Source organism: Rhinolophus sinicus, chromosome 18 (genome assembly GCF_057876585.1).
Source record: "Rhinolophus sinicus isolate RSI-liver-muscle chromosome 18, RSI-T2T, whole genome shotgun sequence".
Taxonomy (NCBI): domain Eukaryota; kingdom Metazoa; phylum Chordata; class Mammalia; order Chiroptera; family Rhinolophidae; genus Rhinolophus; species Rhinolophus sinicus.
Window position 1 is genome coordinate 45,319,725 of NC_142518.1, and position 22,796 is coordinate 45,342,520.

General features: G+C 37.9%; 1 pseudogene across 5 annotated transcripts in view; it reads right to left on the reverse strand.

Moving 5' to 3' along the window:
• Nucleotides 1-22,796, reverse strand: part of LOC141569755 (RING finger protein 141 pseudogene) — a 260,484-nt pseudogene that overhangs the window by 235,856 nt on the left and 1,832 nt on the right. For 2 of the 5 annotated variants that reach the window (XR_016020023.1, XR_016020020.1), the window contains exon 2: nucleotides 22,361-22,413. The exons of 2 other annotated variants lie outside the window; for them this stretch is intronic. The product of XR_016020023.1 is annotated as an RING finger protein 141 pseudogene, transcript variant X4 (transcript). Of the gene's footprint in view, nucleotides 1-14,269; nucleotides 19,397-22,360; nucleotides 22,414-22,796 lie in introns of those variants that run through there. One more of the 5 variants, XR_016020022.1, reaches the window with a different exon arrangement.

Consider the following 22,796-nt stretch of genomic DNA (forward strand, 5'->3'; position numbering starts at 1 on the left):
CATAGCCTTGGTATATCAGTGTCTCACAGCTGTGTTCGTGTCAACATGTGGCGGTGTATTGCTGAGTGGCATTCATTATTGTTGTATGTTTTTGTGTACTGTTGCGAGAATGTCTGAGCTTGAATTAGAGCAACAAACAAACATTAAATTTCATGTTAAATTTGGCAAAAGTGGAAGTGAAAATAGGGAAATGTTAGTCGAAGCTTATGGGGATAATACCATGAAGAAAACATCAGTGTACAAATGGATTAAATGTTTTTCTGAGGGTGGGAACGTGTCACTGATGAAGAAATGTCAGAGCGGCCAATAATGATCAGAACTAATGAAAACATTGCAAAAATTTGTCGAACTGTGTGTCAAAATCAGTGGCTGGCAGTGAGAAGCATAGCAGATGAAGCAAACATCTATAGAGCAACAGGAATATCTTAAATGAAAACCTTGGCATGAGAAAGGAGTGTGCAAAAATGGTCCCAAAGGAGCTCACTAGTGAACAAAAGCAAAGGAGAGTTGAAGTTTGCCAAGACCTTTTGGAGAGACAAGACGATGTTTTGGGCCATGTTATCACTGGTGATGAAACATGCGTATACCAATACGACTCTGGAACAAAGCCTCAAAGTGCACAATGGAAGACAACCGATTCTCCATGACCAAAATTCTGTGAGTACAAATCAAGAATCAAAACAATTTTGCTAACCTTTTTTGACATCAGATGGATTATTTGTTACAAATTTGTACCAACTGGACAGTTAATCAAGTTTACTGTTTGGAAGTGCTGAAAGGCTGTGTGAAAAAATTAAAAGGACCTGAACTTTTGCCAACAATTCATGACTCTTGCATCACGACAATGCACCAGCTCATATGGCACTTTCTGTGAGGCAGTTTTTAGCCAGTAAACAAATAACTATTGGAACACCCTCCCTACTCACCTGATCTGGCCCTCAGTGACTTCTTTCTTTACCTGAAGATAAAGGGAATATTGAAAGGAAGACATTTTTATGACATTTAGGACATCAAGGGCAATACGATGACAGCTCTGATGGCCATTCCAGAAAAAGTTTCAAAATTACTTTGAAGGGTGGACTATGTGCTGGCATCGGTGCATAGCTTCCCAAGAGGAGTACTTTGAAGATGACCATAGTACTCCTGAAGTATTACTGAAGATGATATTCAGTAATGAGGTATGTAGCACTTTTTCTAGGATGCATTCACGAACTTAATTGTCAGACCTCATGGAAACAAAATTGATTTCTGTATATTTATTTTGTATCTTGCAACTTTATTGAATTCATGTATTATTTCGAATAGTTTTTTGGTGGAGTCCTTAGGGTTTTCTATATATAGTACATGTCATCTGAAAATCGTGACAGTTTTACTTCTTTTCTAATTGGTTGCCTGTTATTTATTTCTTTTGTGTGACTGCTGTGACTAGGATCTATAACACTGTAGTGAACAAAACTGGTGAGAGTGGGTATCCTTGTCTTGTTTCTGATCCTACTGGAAACCTTTCAGCTTTTCATCATTGAGTATGATGTTAGCTGTGGGTTTGTCATATATAGTCTTTATTATGTTGAGGTACATTCCTCTGTACACACTTTGTTGAGAGTTATTATGAAAAATCAAAGTTAAATTTTGTCAAAAATTGTTTTCTGCATCTATTGAAATGATCAACATCACTAATTATCAGGGTATGTCAGAATGGTTATTATAAAAAAGTCAACAAATAATAAGTGTTTGGTGAGGATGTGGAGAAAAGAGAACCCTCGTGCACTGTTGGTGGGATTGGAAATTGGTGCAGCCACTATGGAAAACTGCATGGAGATTCCTCAAAAAATTAAAAATAGAACTACCTTACAACCCAGTAATTCCACTTCTGGGCATTTATCCAAAGAAAATGAAAACACTAATTTGAAAAGATATATGCACCCCTGTGTTCATTACAGCACTATTAACAATAGCCAAGATATGGAAGCAACCTAGGTGTCCATCAATAGACAAATGGATAAAGAAGAAGATGTGAACATATTCACATATTCCATTTTATCTATATCTGTATCTGTATCTAGATATACATACAGATACAGATATAGATATAATGGAATATTAATCAGCAAAAAAAGAATGAAATCTTGCCATTTGGAACAACATGGATCGGCCTAGAGGTTATTATGTTAAGTGAAATTAGTCAGAGTAAGATAAATACTGTATGATTTCACTTATACATGGAATCTAAAAAAAATGAACAAATCAAAATCAGACTGATAGAAACAAAGATCAAACTAATGGGTGCCAGAGTTGGGGAAGGTGGGAGGACTGGTGAAAAGGGTGAAGGGGAATAAAAAGTACAAATTTCCAGGTATAAAATAAATAAGCCACGGAGCTATAGTGTACAAAACAGGGAATATAGTCCATATTATTGTAATAACTTTGCACAGTGAGAGATCGTTACTAGACTCAGTGTGATGATCATATTGTAAGGGATATGAATGTCGAATCACTGTGTGTTACACCTGCCAACTATAATTTAATTTTTAATTAAAAAAGAAGAAATAAGGGTAAGGGTTTGGACTTGGACTAGAGGTTCTATGTTGTATAGGAGGGTTGAACTAGGAAAAGATTTTCATTTTTAGGGGGTTTGTATACAATCTTGAAGGGAAGAGGTAAGATTGCACTGAGAAAGATGAAGAGGCACAGGCAGAATGAGGTCAGTGTATGGAGCAAGAGTTTGTTGAGGTCTAATATTAAAAAATAATTTGTAATGAATTTCAAGGTTGCAGAAGACTTCTATGACTAGCCAAACAGGCAGAAAAGATGATATAGGAACATTTGTGACAACATGGGTGGATCTTGAGAGTGTAATACTGAGCGAAATAAGTCAGACAGAAAAAGCAGAGAACCATGTGATTTCACTGATATGTGGTATATAAACCAAAAACAACAAAAGAACAAGACAAACAAATGAGAAACAGAAACTCATAGACACAGACAATAGTTTAGTGGTTGCCAGAGGGTAAGGGGGGCGGGGGGTGGGGGTGGGAGATGAGGGTAAGGGGGATCAAATATATGGTGATGGAAGGAGAACTGACTCTAGGTGATGAACACACAATGGGATTTATAGATGATGTAATACAGAATTGTACACCTGAAATCTATGTAATTTTACTAACAATTGTCACCCCAATAAATTAAAAAAAAAGAAATAGAATGATTCTTTTTTTAAATTCAAGTTTATTGGGATGACAATAAGTCAGACACAATGGGATTTATAGATGATGTAATACAGAATTGTACACCAGAATGATTCTTTTAAAGCAAACACCCAGCAGTCCTCAGATTTAGTTACAATCCCCATTCAAATAACAGTATAGGTAGAAATGGTAGTAAATATGTGTTTTTTTCTATTTGGAATGTAAAAGATGGAATATGTACTTTCGATGTTTGTTATGGACATATTTGGAATGTTATAAGATACAATAAGGCTTCTCAGGAAAAAACAGCAAAAGTTGCAGCAGCAAACTCCTCTCCTGTTAAGTTTCTTCCCCCTACCCTAAGTATTGTCACATGTATAGGAGTGCTACAGTATTATTTAGGGGAAAATGGAAAGATGGGGAATTGAAATTTTCAGAAGTGTATTTGGAAAGTTATTCTCTTTTACTAACTGTGTGTTTTGTTTTGCTGTGCTTTCTAGCTTAGTTTAGTTTAGCTTAGTTTCAAAAGGGCAATCCATGCACACGGGAAACATATGCATAGCAATGCATGCACACAGTTAACCTTGCTAGAGGAAAACACTGTTAAAAGTTCTGTTACCTTACAGAGATAATCTATATATTTATAAGCACATATAAGCATATCATTATAATTACAGATGTTATAAAAATCTGTGAAGTCTTGTTCTGTCAAATTTGCTTCAGAGCACCACCTGACTTCCACAGCATGGTCTAAACCAGGTGGCCAAAACAATCTCTGATAATTCAGCCAGGCAACAATATGTATTTTAATGTACTTACCCAGGATTCAAGCTACCACAGTAAGAGTAGAATGAGGGTAAATCCTGAAAAAACAATGTGTAGTACTCTTAGCAAAATGGATCTATTAGTATCTATATCATAGAACTTTTGGAAGTCCTAAAAAAATAATATGAACAAAGTACTTAAAACAGTGTCTGGCATAGAGCAAGTGATATATAAGTGTTAGCTGCAATCATCGTCATTTTTTTATTGTTGTTTGCTGTTGTTATTAGGAGAGGACAGCCTGAGGCTTCTTGAAGTTATTCCTTATTTTCTCTGTGTTTTCCTCACAGATACCTCCAAAGTTGGGGACCTCTATCTGTTACTACTCTTCCTCTGGGATACCTCTCCAACCAGGGTCTAAACCTGGAGCCAACTAATAACCAAAATTGTACCTCACAAGTTCTCCTGGATAAAAAGAAAACAGCCTCGCTGTCTGACATTCCTCTCAAGGCATCAATAAAATAAACTGTTTCATATGTTATTACTCACTACTGTTCTTGTAAAGACTGTGGAAATGTGTGGACAGACCAGCAGCACAACACATTTTCTGGGGGAATTACTCAGCCCAAAACATGTTTGTTTCCATCTCCTTTGTGTGATTCAGTTCCTCCTCATCCCTAGGGGAAGCGAACCTCACAGACAACCAGCACATCTTCTCTCACCTACCTCTTAGGAAGGGTAGGTGAATGACAACTGAGACACTAGCTTTCTCCTACCAGTAAGTCTCATCACTGGCATCTGCTTATTTCCTGCTTCCTCCCAAACATAAATTGAATGCTTGGCTCCTAATGCTAGTCTTTGTACCATCATGCAGGGACTTAACATACATGAAGTTAACCACAGAGCACCACTTTCTTGGCTCAACTCCAGTGACCTTTTTATGTACTTCAGTTGTCCACACCCAGGTCATCACTTGAAACTGCTCTACCTCTAAAATCTTAAATCCATATATCTCACTATCTGGCTACACTTTTTCCCATTAAGGGCTTTTATTTTATTATCCTCATTCCTACTACTCTTTTATCCTGTTTTCTCCTGATTTATCAGTCTCCTCCAGCCTAATTTTCTTCCCTAACTGGCATGGGCCCTACAATCCATTATTTCCACCACTATATTTTGCATACTCTTAACGTACCACATTTTACCTGGTACCACTAGAAAATTCATGGTCTCCTGCTTCAGGAAAGTTCTCAGTGCCGCACAATTTTACCAAGAATTCCTGGCCAGCTTTATCTCCCATCCCTTCCTATACCTTCACAGATTTCTTTCCATCAATCACTGCTCTAACTTTTGAATCTTCCACTTTTCCCCTCTCTAATGGTTCTTTCTACTCTGTACAGTTTGTTAAGATCTCTCATCATTTAAGAAAGTCCCTCAAATCTCTCTCTCTCCTCTTTGCTGCCCTCTCTTTCCTCTTCCTAACCCCAAGTATCTTGAAATAACAGTCTACATTCACTGTCTTCAATTTCTCTTCCCATACTCACTACTCAACACACTGAGCTCTGGTTTTGTTTCTGGGGTAGGTCACCTCCTACCCTTGTTTGTGCCTCTGTTATAAAACTTATCACTCTATTGTAATGACCACTAAACCTCAGCACCTCAAAAACTAGGATCTTGTCTAACTACTCTACGTGGTCCCAAAGCCTAGCACAGTGCTTAATTGATAGGAGGTGCTCAATAAACGAATTATGTGACAAACACTTACTGAACACCTACTAGGAACCAAGCACTATAGAGGCTCTGTTAGAATACACAACATTTATAACCCCATAATTCATTATCAAAACTATATTCAAGCACCCTTATTTTCACAGAAACTCTCTCCCCTTCATGAAAGTCATCAATACATTTAATTAAGCCACACAAACCCTTGCCCTGTGGCTTATAGCAGTCATTTAACAGTTATTGAATATATGCCTGATAGATCTCAGCAGACACAAGAGCTACTATTTTAAATGGCCATGGAGGGACCTGTTCTTGGTCTGTTTCCTTACAGAGGGCTTTTTGGATTTTTAAGAGCCATTTCTAAACAGTTCCTAGAAACATATTTATTTGCAACTCTATTTCAACATTGCTGATAGTTTTGGTAAGCTACTAGCCAGTTTACAATCCTTCCTTTTCCTTTATCTTCAACTTCTCTCCCTTCTCTCCAAGCTTCTTGCCCTCCACCTATAAACAGGTGCAAAAGTCTCTCCTAGCCACAAAAAAAGAAATACCTAAATTAGAAACTCTGTCTTGACCCCAAGGTCCTACTTCACCTAATACCCTTACTTTTTAATCTTTTTCAAAAGTAGTCTACACTTGCTAGCTCAAATTTCCTTCTTTTCATTGGCTCTCATATCAAGTGGTCAGAAAAAAATAGAATATAGGTTAGCTTGGTCAGGTAAAAGCCTCACTGCCAAGTAAGGAAAGCCTCATAGGACACAGGAAAAACTATGGGATTGAAGTACAGAAAATGTAAATGTATTGGGGAACATGAGGCTTTTTTCTATTTTGTTTTTAGTCTATTTCATAATTTTTAAGTGGATAACACATGCATATCATGCACAGTTCAAAAGGTACAAAAGTGAGAAGTACATGTTCTACCCACTTCCACCAAATTTCTCTCTCTGGAAGTAATCAATGTGAAAAGTTTCTTATGTAATCAACAAGCTCCCAACAAACAAAAGTCCTGGACCAGATGGCTTCACAGGTGAATTTTATAAAACATTCAATAAAGAATTAACACCTATTCTCCTCAAACTATTCCAAAAATTCCAGAAAGAAGGAAGGCTACTGAGCACATTTTATGACACCACTATTACTCTAAACCCAAAACCAGACAAAAACATTACAAGAAAAGGAAACTACAGGCTGGTATCCCTAATGAACATAGACACAAAAATCCACAACAAAATACTAGAAAAGCAGATTCAGCAACACATTAAAAAGATCATACACCATGATCAAGTGGGATTCATTCCTGGTAGGCAAGATTGATTCAATATCCACAAATCAGTTAATGTCATATACCACATTAGCAAAATGAAAAATAAATCATATGATAATATCAATAGATGCAGAAAAACCATTTGAAAAAATCCAGCAGCCATTTATTATAAAAACTCTTACCCTCTGGCAACCACTAAACTATTGTCTGTGTCTATGAGTTTCTGTTTCTCATTTGTTTGTCTTGTTCTTTTGTTGTTTTTGGTTTATATACCACATATCAGTGGATGTAATACAGAATTGTACACCTGAAATCTATGTAATTTTACTAACAATTGTCACCCCAATAAATTTAATTAAAAAAAAAAAAAAAAAAAAAAAACTCTTAGCAAAGTGGGAACAGAAGGATCATATATCACCATAATAAAGGACATACATGATAACCCAACAGCTAATATCATACTCTATGAGGAAAGCCTAAACCTTTCCCCTTAAGATCAGGAACAAAACAAGTTTGCCAACTTTCTCCACTTTTATTCAACAAAGTTCTAGAAGTTCTAGCCGCAGCAATCACACAAGAAAAAGAAACAAATGGCTTCCAAATTGGAAAGGAGGAAGTAAAATTATCTTTATATGCAGAATACTTGATACTATACAGGGAGAAACCGAAAAATGCAAACTAAAAAACTATTAGAGGCATTGAAGGAGGAAAAATGGCGGCATGAGGTGAGCCTCTGTAAAGCTCCTCTGGAATTTACAATGAATCGAACAACAAAAACTCTACAAAGGACTCCCTGCACAGCAGACAGGCAAGACGAAGAGGCCGACTACTGAAATCACCTACAGATGGGAGATTCGCCCTGGGGGGGGGGGGGCAGAGGAGGAAACGGAGAAGTGTGAGGACGGAGCCTCACGGGCACAGGATGCAGACCTAGCTCAGTGCTCCGAGTTCGCTGCTTCCCGGAACTACTGCAGCTGTGGGAGATGGAAGAACTCAGACTGCTAGGGCTCCGCTTATGGCCCACAGGGCTGAGGGGGCACCATACAACACGGCTGAACCCAACGCTCACGGAAGAGACCTTGGAGCAAAGACTGAGGGAGGAAGGCGGAAAACGGTGGTTTAAGCCCCAACTTCCAGGCAGAGAACGGAAACCTTAGGCACTGACACTAGCCGCTGCCTCCCTACCCTCCCAGAGCTCGCTCCGCCCCCACCTGCACGGTGCTAGATGCAGAACAGTAGCAGTGTCAGACCAAAAGAACAGAATGTTTGCTGTACTGAGAACTGTGGACCGCAAACACAAATTCGCAGCCCAACTAGTTCAGGTAAAGAGTAGGGAACTGTGGAAGCAGGACCGCTGTGGTGGTGGTCACCGCCATTGCTCTGGGCCACCTCTCACAACTCACCCCGACCCTGGACCCGCCTAACAGGGCGGATCCCTGCAGGGGTAAACAGAAATGCTGAAACATACGGGTTCTGAATCTGCAGCTGGAAGAGCTTTGGAACATCAAAAGCTCTTCGCATACCCACTGGGACACTGCGCCCTATGACCTAGACAAACTATTAACAGAGGAGAAATCCGTCTCCCAGGAAATCCCCCCATTGTGTGAGAAGCTGGAATAGTGAAGAGAAAACATAGCACTACTGTGTAGGAGAAGAAAAATCAGCTGCAGTTGAAGAAAAAATAAAACATTCTACCAATAAGTAATGGAAAACAAAAGAAAGACCGCCTTCTATCAACCTGTTGCAGAAGCCACTCCTGTAGATGTCTAGGAAGAGAAATAGTAAACCAGTAATTGTCATGAATAACCAAGGCAACAAGATAGCTCAGAAAGAAAGTGAAAAATCTCCAGAAAAGGCACTTAAAGATACAGAAACATCTGACTTAAATGAGAGACAATTCAAGATTGCAGATCTGAAAAAACTCAACAAGATGCAAGAAAACACAGATAGGCAGTTAAATGAACTCAGAAACTCAATCAAAGAACAGCACGAGCATTTTATGAAAGAGACTGAAATTTCAAAAAAGAACCAAATAGAATTTCTGGAGATACAGAACTCAATAGAAGAAATTGAGAGTGAAATAACCAGCTTAGGTAGTAGAGTTGACCAGATGGAGGAAAGAATCAGTGACGTCGAAGATAGGAACCTGGAAATGACACAGATGGAACAAGAAAGAGACTTCAGATTTAAAAGAAATGAAACATATCTACAACAACTTTCTGACTCCATCAGAAAGAGCAATATAAGAACAATGGGCATACCAGAAGGAGAAGAAAGAGACAAGGGAACAGAGAATATATTCAAACAAATTGTCGATGAGAACTTCCCAAACTTGTGGACAGAACTGGACCCTCGAATCCAAGAAGCAAATAGAACACTTAATTACCTCAATCCCAACAGGCCTTCTCCAAGGCACGTTGTATTGAAGCTGCCTAAAATCAAAGACAAAGAATCCTCAAGGCAGCCAGAGAAAAGAAGACGGGAACTTACAAAGGAAAGCCCATTAGATTCTCATCAGATTTTTCAGCAGAAACGCTACAAGCCAGGAGGGAGTGGAACCAAATATTCAAACTATTGAAAGAGAGAAATTATGAGGCAAGAATAATATATCCAGCAAAGATATCCTTTAGATATGAAGGAGGAATAAAGACCTTTCCAGACATGCAGAAGCAGAGGGAATTTTCTAATGCACGACCTGTGCTACAAGAAATACTAAAGGAGGCTATTCGACCACCATCAACAGGGACAATTTGTGGCAACCAAAACTCAAAAAGGGGGAGAGTCAAGGCCTGAACCGGAATATGGGAATGGAGAGAGTAAGCGTGCTGAAGAAAATGGAATACTCTAAATATCAAACTTTCTTTTACATAAACTTAAGGGTAACCACTCAAAATAAATCCAGAATTGAAATACATACTGAAATAAAAAAAGAAACAGAGGGAAACATCATAGAATACCACCACACAGAAATAATAGACAACAACAAAAAGGCAAAGAAACAATGGAGACACAACCTTACCAGAAAACTAAGGATACAATGACAGGAAATCCTCACATATCAATAATCTCCCTAAATGTAAATGGACTGAACTCACCAATAAAAAGGCACAGAGTAGCAGATTGGATCAAAAAACTAAACTCAACCATATGCTGTCTCCAAGAGACACATCTCAGCTACAAGGACAAGCATAGACTCAAAGTGAAAGGGTGGAAATTGACACTCCAAGCAAATGGTACCCAGAGAAAATCAGGTGTAGCCATAATGATATCAGATGAAACAGACTTCAAGGTGAAAAAGATAACAAGAGACAAAGATGGACATTTCATAATGGTGAAGGGGACTGTACAACAAGAAGACATAACAGTCATCAATATTTATGCCCCCAACCAGGGAGCACCGAAATACACCAAGCAACTACTAACAGAACTAAAGGGAGAAATTGACCAAAACACAATTATACTAGGGGACTTAAATACATCATTGACAGCTATGGATAGATCATCCAAACAGAAAATAAATAACGAAATAGTAGCCCTAAATGACACATTAGATGAAATGGACATAATTGACATTTATAGAGCACTTCATCCTAAAATATCAGACTATACATTCTTTTCTAGTGTACACAGAACATTCTCAAGGATAGACCATATATTGGGACATAAAATCAGTCTCAACAAATTTAAGAAGATTGAAATCATACCATGCATATTCTCTGATCACAAGGCTTTGAAATTGGATATCAACTGTAAAAAGAAAGCGGGAAAAAACACAAATACATGGAGATTAAACAACATACTTTTAAAGAACGATTGGGTCAAAGAAGGAGTTAGAGGAGAGATCTAAAGATACATAGAACCAAATGACAATGAAAACACATCCTACCAAAATGTTTGGGATGCAGTGAAAGCAATATAAGAGGGAAATTTATATCATTACAGGCCTATCTCAAGAAACAAGAAAAATCCCAAATAAATAACCTCATGTTACACCTTAAAGAACTAGAGAAAGAAGAACAAGTGAAATCCAAGGCCAGCAGAAGAAAGGAAATAACAAAAATCAGAGCAGAACTAAATGAAATAGAGAACAAAAAGTCAATAGAAAAAATTAATGTGACAAAGAGCTGGTTCTTTGAAAAGATTAACAAAATGGACAAACCCTTTGCTAGACTCACTAATATAGAAAGATAGAAGACGCTAATTAACAAAATCATAAACGAAAAAGGGGAAGTTATCACGGACACCACAGAAATACAAAGGATTATCCAAGAATACTATGAAGGACTATATGCCACCAAATTCAATAACCTAGAAGAAATGGACAAATTCTTAGAAACATATACCCTTCTAAGCCTGAACCATGAAGAACTAGAAAATCTAAACAGACTGACCACCAGTAACGAAATTGAATCAGTCATCCAAAACCTTCCCAAAAGCAAAAGTCCGGACCCAGATGGCTTCACTAGTGAATTGTACGAAATCTTCAAAGAGGATCTAATACCAATCCTGCTCAAACTCTTCCAAAAATTTGAAGAACAGACAGTACTCCCTAACTCATTTTATGAGGCCAACATTACCCTGATACCAAAACCTGGTAAAGAGAGCACAAAAATAGAAAACTACAGACCAATATCTCTGATGAATACAGATGCAAAAATCCTAAACAAAATTCTAGCAAATCGAATACAACAATGCATTAAAATGATTATTCATCATGACCAAGTAGGGTTCATCCCCGGGGCACAATGATGATTCAACATCCGCAAATCCATCAATGTGATATATCACATAAACAAAATAAAGGACAAAAATCATATGATTATATAGATTGATGCAGTAAAAGCATTTGACAAGATACAACATCCATTTATGATTACAACACTTAATGAAATAGGTATAGAAGAAAAATACCTTAACATAATAAAGGCCATATATGACAATCCCTCAGCTAATCTCATAAATAATGGTGAAAACTGTTGCCCTTTGCTCTGTGTTCAGAACACGAGAGGGCTGTCCCTATCACCTCTGCTTTTCAACATAGTGTTGGAAGTCCTTGCCAGAGCAATCAGCAAGAGAAAGAAATAAAAGGCATCCAAATTGTGAATGAAGAACTTAAATTATCACTCTTCGCAGATGACATGATGGTATATATAGAAAACCCTAAAGACTGTACCAAAAAGCTATTAGAAACAATCAACGAATACAGTAAAGTTGCCGGCTACAAAATCAACGTACAAAAGTCCATTGCTTTCCTATATACTTACAATGAAATCTCAGAAAAAGAAATACAAAAAACAATTCCTTTTGCGATTGCTGGAAAAAGAGTAAAATACCTAGGAATAAACTTAACCAAAGATGTGAAAGACCTATATGCTGAAAACTATAAGACATTTTTGAAAGAAATTGAAGAAGACACAAAGAAATGGAAAGACATTCCATGCTCATGGATTGGAAGAATCAACATAGTTAAAATGGTCATATTACCCAAAGCAATATACAGAGTCAATGCAATCCCCATCAAAATCCCAATGGAATTTTTTAAAGAAATAGAACAAAAAATCATCAGATTTGTTTGGAACCATAAAAGACCCCAAATAGCCAAAGCAATTTTAAGAAAAAAGAACAATAATGGAGGTATCACACTTCCTGACTTTGGCTTGTACTACAGGGCTACAATAATCAAAACAGCATGGTATTGGAATAAAAACAGACACATAGACTAATGGAATAGAATTGAGAACCCAGAAATAAAACCCCATAAATATGGACAGATAATTTTTGACAAAGAAGCTAAAAACATACAATGGAGCAAAGACAGCCTCTTCAATAAATGGTGCTGGGAGAATTGGATAGCCCCATGCAAAAGAATGAAACTGGACTGCTATTTGTCACCATGTACCAAAGTTAATTCAAAATGGAACAAAGATTTAAGCATAAGACCTGACACAATAAACTGCATAGAAGAAAACGTAGGTACTAAACTTATGGACCTTGGATTCAAAGAGCATTTTATGAATTTGACTCCAAAGGCAATGGAAGTAAATCTAAAATAAATGAATGGGACTATGTGAAACTTAAAAGCTTCTGCACAGCAAAAGAAACCATCGACAAAATAAAGAGGCCACCAACTGAATGGGAGAAGATTTTTGCAAATAGTGCCTCCGATAAGGGGCTAATATCTAGAATATACAAGGAACTCATGCAACTCAACAACTAAAAAAACAAACAACCCAATTGAAAAATGGGCAGAGGACTTGAAGAGACATTTCTCCAAAGAGGACATACAAATGGCAAATAGACATATGAAAAAATGCTCAACATCACTAATCATCAGAGAAATGCAAATCAAAACCACCATGAGATATCACCTCACTCCAGTCAGAATGGCTATCATCAAAAAGACAAATAGTAACAAGTGTTGGAAAGGCTGTCGAGAAAAAGGAACCCTCATCCACTGTTGGTGGGAATGCAGACTGGTGCAGCCTTTATGGAAGGCAGTGTGGAGGTTCCTCAAAAAATTACGAATAGAATTGCCATATGACCCAGCAATCCCTCTCCTGGGTATCTACCCAAAAATTCTGAAAACATTTAGAGATAAAGACACGTGTGCTCCAATGTTCATTGCAGCTTTGTTTACAGTGGCCAAGACATGGAAACAACCAAAATGTCCTTCAATAGATGAATGGATAAAGAAGTTGTGGTATATATACACAATGGAATACTATTTGGAGGTAAGAAAAGATGATATAGGAACATTTGTGACAACATGGATGGATCTTGAGAGTGTAATGCTGAGCGAAACAAGTCAGACAGAAAAAGCAGAGAACCATGTGATTTCACTGATATGTGGTATATAAACCAAAAACAACAAAAGAACAAGACAAACATGAGAAACAGAAACTCATAGACACAGACAATAGTTTAGTGGTTGCCAGAGGGTAACGGGGGCGGGGGGTGGGGGGTGGGAGTTGAGGGTAAGGGGGATCGAATATATGGTGATGGAAGGAGAACTGACTCTGGGTGATGAACACACAATGGGATTTATAGATGATGTAATACAGAATTGTTCACCTGAAATCTATGTAATTTTACTAACAATTGTCACCCCAATAAATTTAATTAAAATAAATAAATAAATAAATAAATTTAAAAAAAAAAAAAGAAACTGCAGTATCATTTATACAATGGAGTATTACTTGGCCATAAAGAAGAATGAAATCTTACCATTTGCAATGATTGGATGAACCTAGAGAACATTATGCTAAGTGAAATAAGTCAGCTGGAGAAAGACAAATACCATCTGATCTCACTTACATGTGGACTCTAAAGAACTGAATTGGCAAAGTGAACAGAAATAGTCTCAGAGATATAGAGGGAAACAATAATGGTTGCTAGATGGGAGAAGGAAGGGATTAGACAGTATAAATTGGTAACTACAATATTGCCATGGGGATATGAAAGACAGTTTGGGGAACACAATGATGTTGTAAAAATTTTGTAGGGTGTCAGATGGGCACATATCTTATTAGGGAGACCACTTGATGGATGGTGTAGATGCTTGACTACTGCACTGTACACCTGAAGCTAAAGCTGAATAATACTATGTCAACTATAATTTAATATATACATATAGTCATGTGATATGGAGTACAGCATAGGGAATAGAGTCAGTGGAATTGTAGATATATGTGATGTCAGAGGGGTAACAGATTCCGGGAGGAGGGCTATTACTTTGTGAGGGATGAAATGTCTTAACTATTACATTGTTTTGTACACCTGAAACTAATAATAAAAAAGTTTTTTATGTATCATTCCAGAGATACTCTATGCATTTATAGTTATTCACATAGATGGAGTCTCTATACCCAATGGTAGAAAACAATAGGAAGTGCTATAAGAAGTGTGAACTGACAAGAGGAGGAGTTGTTGAAGAATTAGGGGATATCATCTTCCCTCTAATATACTCTTCCTCTGGAGTCCCTGCCTCCATTAATAGCCTTTCAATTTTCCCAAGTTGCTGAAAGTGCAAAACTTCTGAGCATCTCCCATTGCTACAGTGGTCTGAAGTTTACAAATCACTGTCACAACCCTTTCATCATCGAACTTTGGCATAACACCTTGAGCTAAGCAGAGTCCTAATGGTTATATGTACATTATAATTAATCTGGTTAATAACAACTCCACCCACCCTTGCTACTGCTACATCTAATTTCATTTCCAAAATGTAAATTACATACATCCACTCATCACCACCTCCACTATTCAACCTTCCTTCAAGCCTTCATTACTTCTCATCTGTAAAATTGGAATCGTTGCCTACTATATGTGCTTGTTAACTACACTTGGTAAAATTAAATAAGAGCTACAATACCACAAGTTTTTGTTCTCAAAAAAAATTTTTTCCCTTTCTCCTTTTCTCCCCAATATCTCCCCACCTTTAATCCATTCTTCACATTACATATCTGATTCATAAAAATGATGTAGAATTCTTGATTTTGCATGTGTGTGTCCATCCTCTATTGATCCCAATATCACAGCATCAAAATATGACAACTTACCTGGACTTTGAGGGAAAGCACCAGAAAATTCTAGGTGCAACCATACCAATTTCATTCTTAGTGCCTCTCAAAGGCATTGTTTTTAGTCTAGGGTAGCATCACTGACATTTAGAAGCAAAGAAGGTCAACAAAGGCCGTGCATTTTCCACCTAGAAAAATCCTTCATTACTCAATTCAAATGTCACCTTCTTCTTGAAACCTCCAAAATTCTGCCCACATCACCTCTTCACCCAAATTTGAATGAATCTTTCCTTTCTCTAGATTACCAAAGGTGGGAGGAAGGAAGCAGGGAAAGTGAAAGAGGGAGAGGGAGTGAGAGAGAGGGTAAGAAAGAAAAGGAGAGGGAGAGGGAGAGTGGGAGGGGAGAACAGGAGCGGGAGAGGGGAAAGTAGACAAGAGAGTTTAACTTCTGTCTTTCCCTGGTCTGGTATAGCCCAGTGGCTCCGTTAGCAGTTCTGACAAAACTATTATCCCACCTCCTAAAATATGCCCAACTGAGTAAGGTTAAAATGATGGTTACCAGGCAGCAGGTAAGGGGATCTCCTCCACCCCTAATTTCCATTAGAAATTAAAGACACATACAATAAAACATGCTTTACTCTTAAATAAACTTATTTATTTTCAGTTTAATTAACTTTTATACATATAATTTTAGCATAGCTTAATTTTATCATATATTTCATAATCTGCTTTGTAACAATTAAATTGTGAACATTTTCCCATGTCATTAACTTTTCTTTAAAAATATTTTAATAGTTTTATAAGTCTTCTATCTTGTCTCCATCCATAATATATGAGTATCCATTCCCCCATTCTTGGATATTTACATTCTTCTTTTACAAATAATGCTATAATAAAAGTACATAAATATTTATCTGAATCTATTCCCTCAGGAAAGAGTCTTAAAAGTTGAATTTCTGAGTCATATGATATTAAGATTTTTAGAGCTGTTGAAACATACCATCAAACTGTATCAAAATAGCATACCAATTTAATCCACTGTCAACGTACATAAATGTCCATCTCACTGCATTCTCACCAGCATAAAGTATTATGATAGGCAACAAAAAATGACATACCATCATTGATTCAATTTGATGTCCTTGATTACTAGTAAAATGGAAGTTCAGTAATGTTACTATACATGGTTTGTTTTCCCTGTTCTGCAAATTACCTATATATTTTCTTTGCCCTTTTTTTACTAGAATCTTGCTCATTTTTATCAGTTTACATGTATTTTGATATATTTAGCATGTTACATAGTAATCATAATTATATACATTTGATTCTCATTATTCACAGTAGTTATGCTTTATAAAGTCACTGCAAACACTGAATTAGCAAATCCTGAACTTTTTTTCCTGGGGAAATACATTTAAGTTTTTGTGAGCCTCTGTCACATTTTTGTCAACAAATCAATACATACTTTGTTTATGTGTGTTTCTGTTTTAAGACACTTTGATACATATATACATATATATAGATATATAGATATGTATATACACATACATGCATGCATGCATGCATACATACATACATACATACATATGTATATGATTCGTTACCATTGAACTGAATGCCAACAGTACTATATCATATGACTGAACTAAACTTATCTAACCTACGTATTTTCTCCATAAGGCACATCACAGCCTTCTTTCACTCAGGAACACTAAACAGAAATTCAACACTAAGTTTCAGGAACATCTTAAACAGCAAAATCACCAAACAAAAAGCACAAAAATGTGAAAAGCATGGCACTAAATACACCACGAAAAGTGCACTTATTTATAGTATGAGAGCTGAAACAAGAAGGCAGAGAATTGTTGAACCTCAGCTGGGTACATGCACATTGTGCAATTCAAATGTTTTGCAACTCTGTACATATCCATGAATGACCATAAAAACACCAAAGGTATTGATTTGGGGGTTATGAATAAACTTTAGCAAGTTGATAAATTCGCAAATATAGAATCCACAAATGAGGATTGACTGCATTTGTCATATTTGTTACATAGATTTCATTTGTCATTTGCATTTTAATTTTGCTCATGTTTAAGATTGACAGAGGTTTTCATTTGTATATATGCAAATATATAGCCCTTCCTTTTGTGATATATTATTTTACAACTATGCAAAGAGGAAATAATTTATTCAACTACACTTTCTTCTATTTTTAAAATCTTCAATATTCTCACAAAACTCTTTAATACACCTGAAATTCAGTTTGGTGGATGGTGTATCAAATCTGTTTGGAAAGTAACAAGCAAACCAATCACCAATCAATGAACTTCATGTTTTGAACACTGTATTATTCTGACTCCCAATGAAGTGACCTCCTAAATACAGGTCATCCAGTTCTAGAGTATCTAAGAAGCTGCAAAAAAATGGAAAAACAAGGGGACAAGTCTAACCTTTTCCACTAAACCAAGTGTTGGATATCAAGAAATGAGATGGAGCTGGTGATACCCTACAGCTCCTTCATGGCTGCATTCTGCAGTGAAGTGGGGCCAAGTATGGAGCTAGAGGCCAAGTCTCTACCAGGAACTACAACGAGCCAAATGCAGTTCTCTCCATGCCACAGCACACTATTTCTCAGAGCACTGTCAAGAATATCCTGCGATGGAGTCACCTGAAGTGTTTGTTAAAGCAAAGTTTCCTGGGCCCCATTGCAGACCTAATGAATCTGAATATTGGTGACTGGGTGCCCAGAGTCTCCATTTTTAACAAGCTTCCCAGGTAAAATTTTTGCATGCTAAGATTTGAGACTCACTGCTATAAACAATCACTAGTTCATGATTTGGGGGGGGAAGTGTCAAAAATATGGCTTATCAGTAGTGTCTGCTAAAAGACTTAGGAGGTTTAGTCAACAATATACATAATATGAGTCAGTGGTGAGATATGGAGACCCAAAATGAGCTAATGCACTCACAAATAAAAGTATAATTCCTAGAATTAAGGAGACGATGGTCTTTCTGTTTCTCCACACCATACCAGGATACTGTGTTTAGCTTTAAAACACCACACCTCAAAAATGATAAAACCAAAATATGATTATGTCCTCAGAAGGACAACTTGGCCAATGGAGAGGTTAGAACCCAAGACAAATGCTGAATTATTTTTGATCATTCCGACATCTACAGATGTCAAGTCTAGAAAATTGAATCATCTGTATAACATCAACTTTCAACCTCAAATAGCTAAAGAGATATCATATGGAAGAGATCCCTCTGCCTAGGCAAGGTCATCATGCATGTAACTTTATATACCTTCCCCTTGGCTGTTGATTTTCAAATCTGTATCCCCAAACTTGGTCATGCTCTTGAACTTCAGCCCTTCTGAAATCTCTGCACCTGGATTTTTCACAAGCACCTCAAACATTACATGGTTAAAATCAAATAATGATTATCCCCATTTTCACAGATAATGAATCTGAAACTCAAAGAAGTTAAAGAATTTTCCATGGGTTCCAGCATAGAAATTAAACCCAATCTGTCTGAATCTAAAGCTTATGCTCTTTCCATTTTGCTTATGCTGGCTTCTGCGGTATAAGGAAAACATACACACACACACACACACACACACACACACACACACGCACGCACACACACCAGGACTCTACATGTATATTTTTTAGCTCTGAAACAAAGTACCAAGTTTCACAGGAGAGTTGGTCTTTCCTGAAAAACAAACCTGCTCTAAGAAACCTTAATATTAAATTTGCTAGATTGCACTTAAAAATAAAAAAAAATCCCTGGCAATATCAGGAGCAAAATTATTACGTGGAAGAAGTTGGAGAAGTCCCTTCCCCTCTGGATCAGTTTCCTGTTCTTCAAAACAGATAAGCTTGTCTGCACTTTGAAGGTCTTTCTGTCCTCTTACAGCAGTGCCAATCTGAGAGTCTATGGAAGACAGTGTTTCGTATAAGGTACAGACATTATGAATAAACAGTCATGCCATTTAGCTTGTGTAATAGCTCAGCTGTGTTCCAACACAATCCTCCAGGACCTGCTGGACTAGAGGCTGATCATATATCTTCATATTCTCATCTACTCCAGGCACCCAGCCCAGCATGACATACTCATCCACACAGTTCTGACTCACCTCTGGCAATACTAGCTCTTTACTCAACTGGAGAAGTGATCAGGTAAAAAGTAGAAATTCTGTCACATTTTTCCCTACATATGGTTCTGATGTGCTCTCCCAAAGTCACTTACTAGCTGCATGACCTTAGGCAAGTCACTTAACTGCTCTGAGCCTCCATTTTCTCATCTGTAAAAGAAATTCTAAAAACACATAATCACCTGATGTGAAAATTAAGAAATAATGTGTGTAAAATCACCAGGCACAGGCTAGGTGCTTAGTAAACAGTTCCTTCATTCAATGTCACCCTTGGCTGGGCCACACCAGCTAACTCCAAGGTTTCCTTGGATTCACTAGTTATTCTCAGGGTTTACTTTCCACCTCTTCTTTCTGATCATCACCCCGCCCATCAACTAGACAAAGACCATTCTTGGAGATTCTCTCAATCCACTGAACTGCAGCAATTAAGACTGCATTCGAGATTTTGTAGCAAAATGTAAAACCCTAACAGGTAGTCAGCCAGCTTCTGCTTAAACATTTCCTATGATAGGGAACTCATTTCCTTCTAACACACCCCATTTTATCTGCAGTCAACTCTGCTATAACTACTACCTAGCAATCCTAATTTTACCACTTGGGATCACATCATAGAGATAAAATCTCTTTTCTTCTGATAACCCTACAGATACTGAAAGAGAGCTACCAAGCCCCAGTCTGCCTTCCAGGCTTCTCTACTTAACCTCTATTTTGTCTTTGTCCCTCTTTAAAAGATAACTGCCATAACTGAGCACAATACCTCAGGTGTGGTTCTACAAACACAGAAAAGAGTGGAATAATCGCTTTCCTTATTCTAGACTCTACAATATTATTAATGCAGCCAGAGTTTCCATTAACTTTTTTGTTAGCCATATTAAACATATACCCATGCTGTAGAATTGCTAACATTCTTTTTAATTTTATGAAACTTATGCAAGATGTCACATTTATTCCTACCACATTAATTCTGTTTTTCCCCCTTCTTCCGTCCCCCCTACTCCAGTTTAAGCTGTTGTTTCTCAGTCTGTTTGTATAGGACACAGCTCCCTTGCCAATGCTGGCATTATTGAGCCTTGCGCTCCCCCCCTGACTGAGGCAGTGGGTCGCCAGTCATCAGTCGGCCGCTCACAGCAGCTCAATGCAGCTCTCGCCGGCTGCTGACCACTCACGATGGCTGCCAGCCACTCACGCTGGCTGCCGGCCACTCATGGCAGCACACGGCATCCCATGGCAGCTCAGAGCAGCTCATGGCTGCTCACGCTGGCTGCCGGCCACCGGCCACTCCTGGCAGTACACAGTAGCCCACGGCAGCACAGCAGCCCGTGGCAGTCCACAGCAGCCCACGCCAACCTCCGGCTGCTCACGGCAGTCCAGCTCCAGGGAGAGCCATTGTTCATAATCTTAACTGTAGAGGGCGCAGCTAACTGGCCCATGTGGGAATCGAACCAGCCACCTCAGCGTTAGGAGCACGGCGCTCCAACCACCTGAGCCACCAGGCCAGCCAATTCTGTTACTTTTGAAATATTTTTTGCAGTCTAGTAAATTCTTCTTGGATTCCTAGTTCCATCATCCAGTATATATACTTCGTCTCCTACTCCAGTTCTCTCTTAAAGGTTGATGAGCATACTCTTCTATATCGCCATCCAAGTCATTAACTAAAATGTTGAAACCAAGACAGAGCCAGTCACAGAGCCCTACAGCCTACCACCAGGGATCTCTCTTTGTAATAGTGAAGTTCAACCTTTATTCCTGCCTTCAACACACCTAAGGGCCCTCCTACCACCCATTCCCATCAATCACAGTAGCTCACAAATATTAGATAGCCAACAAAGGGCAGGCCTTCTAAAGGGGAGTACTGTAATGAAGGGAAAGGCCTATGTGGTTTGGAAAAACCCTCATCCAGGTGATTCTGATAAACCCCTCAGAGAATGTGCTCTGACCACCCTACCCCCCCACACTTCTTAATAATTCTTGCTCCAGAGAAACAGAATCAATAATTAGCACCCTTTGTGGATAGTTTCCTCATCTGTATGATGGAGCTATTAACACATAGCTCATACAGCTGTTGTGAAGATTAGATTAATGTATATAAAGTACTTAGCACAATGCCTGGCACATAGTAAGTGCTCAATAAATAGTAGCACTTAAAAGAAAACTATTTCAGAACCCCACTAAAGGAAAAATGTTCCAGCTCATGTTTCCCCTATCTTATTCACCAGAATGTCATAAAAATAAAAATCTTTGTTGTCATGTGCCTTGCTGTGATACAGGTACACTGCAATCATCACATAATTGCACCCATTAGTCAAGTGACTCTATCAAAAGAGGCCACATTTCCAAGCCAACAAATCTGAATACAGGACACAGCTCCCTATGGGGCTATTATAGCCACAAACATATTAAAGTTTTATTGTTTTCAAGTTCATGCTGTACTGCCTGACCTGGGTCCCATCCTCCTTACCTCTGAGTGGCAGAATCAGGACTTTCACATTCATGAAGGTCCACATCATTGCCCTCACTATTTCTTCTTTACCTGACCTGCTATTTTCAGAGAGGGTGTCAGAATCCAGGTGAGGTAATCCAGGCTTGCTTTGCAACAGAATAATTTCAAAATGTTTGTGGCTGAAGGACAGATTGTGATACCTCACCCTGTTTACAGTGGGCCACATCTATCACCTATATCTCTGACATGATACCCCATCTCCCACCACCCACTTTGAGTCACCACAGTTTATGATGCTGCATACCATATTTCAGGGCTTCCGGTGGCCACAGGTCCACGATGAAGTAGGAACTGAAACTGGAACCGGGGATATCTGTGAGTCTGCAACACTGGAAGCCATTTTATGCTGTGGCTTTTCTGAGTGTCACTTTAATGATAATCAATATACTATTATAAAAATAACAATGGCTCATAGCTATATTGTGTTTTATATAAAGTACTTCAATGAACAGTTTCTCATTTACTCCTCAAAATAGTTCAGTAGCTTCATTTGGGAAAAATATTGCTGAAAATTTTAAAAGAAATTGCCCTTATCAAGCTAAATTATCTATTAATTCCCTCATACATACACAAAAATAAAACCTGCCACACAATCTAGTTTAATCAAACAAAAATGTTACATGGCAGCTATTTTGCTCCAAAAGGCATTAAACTCTAAGGTTCTCATTTTTTAGGGCAGA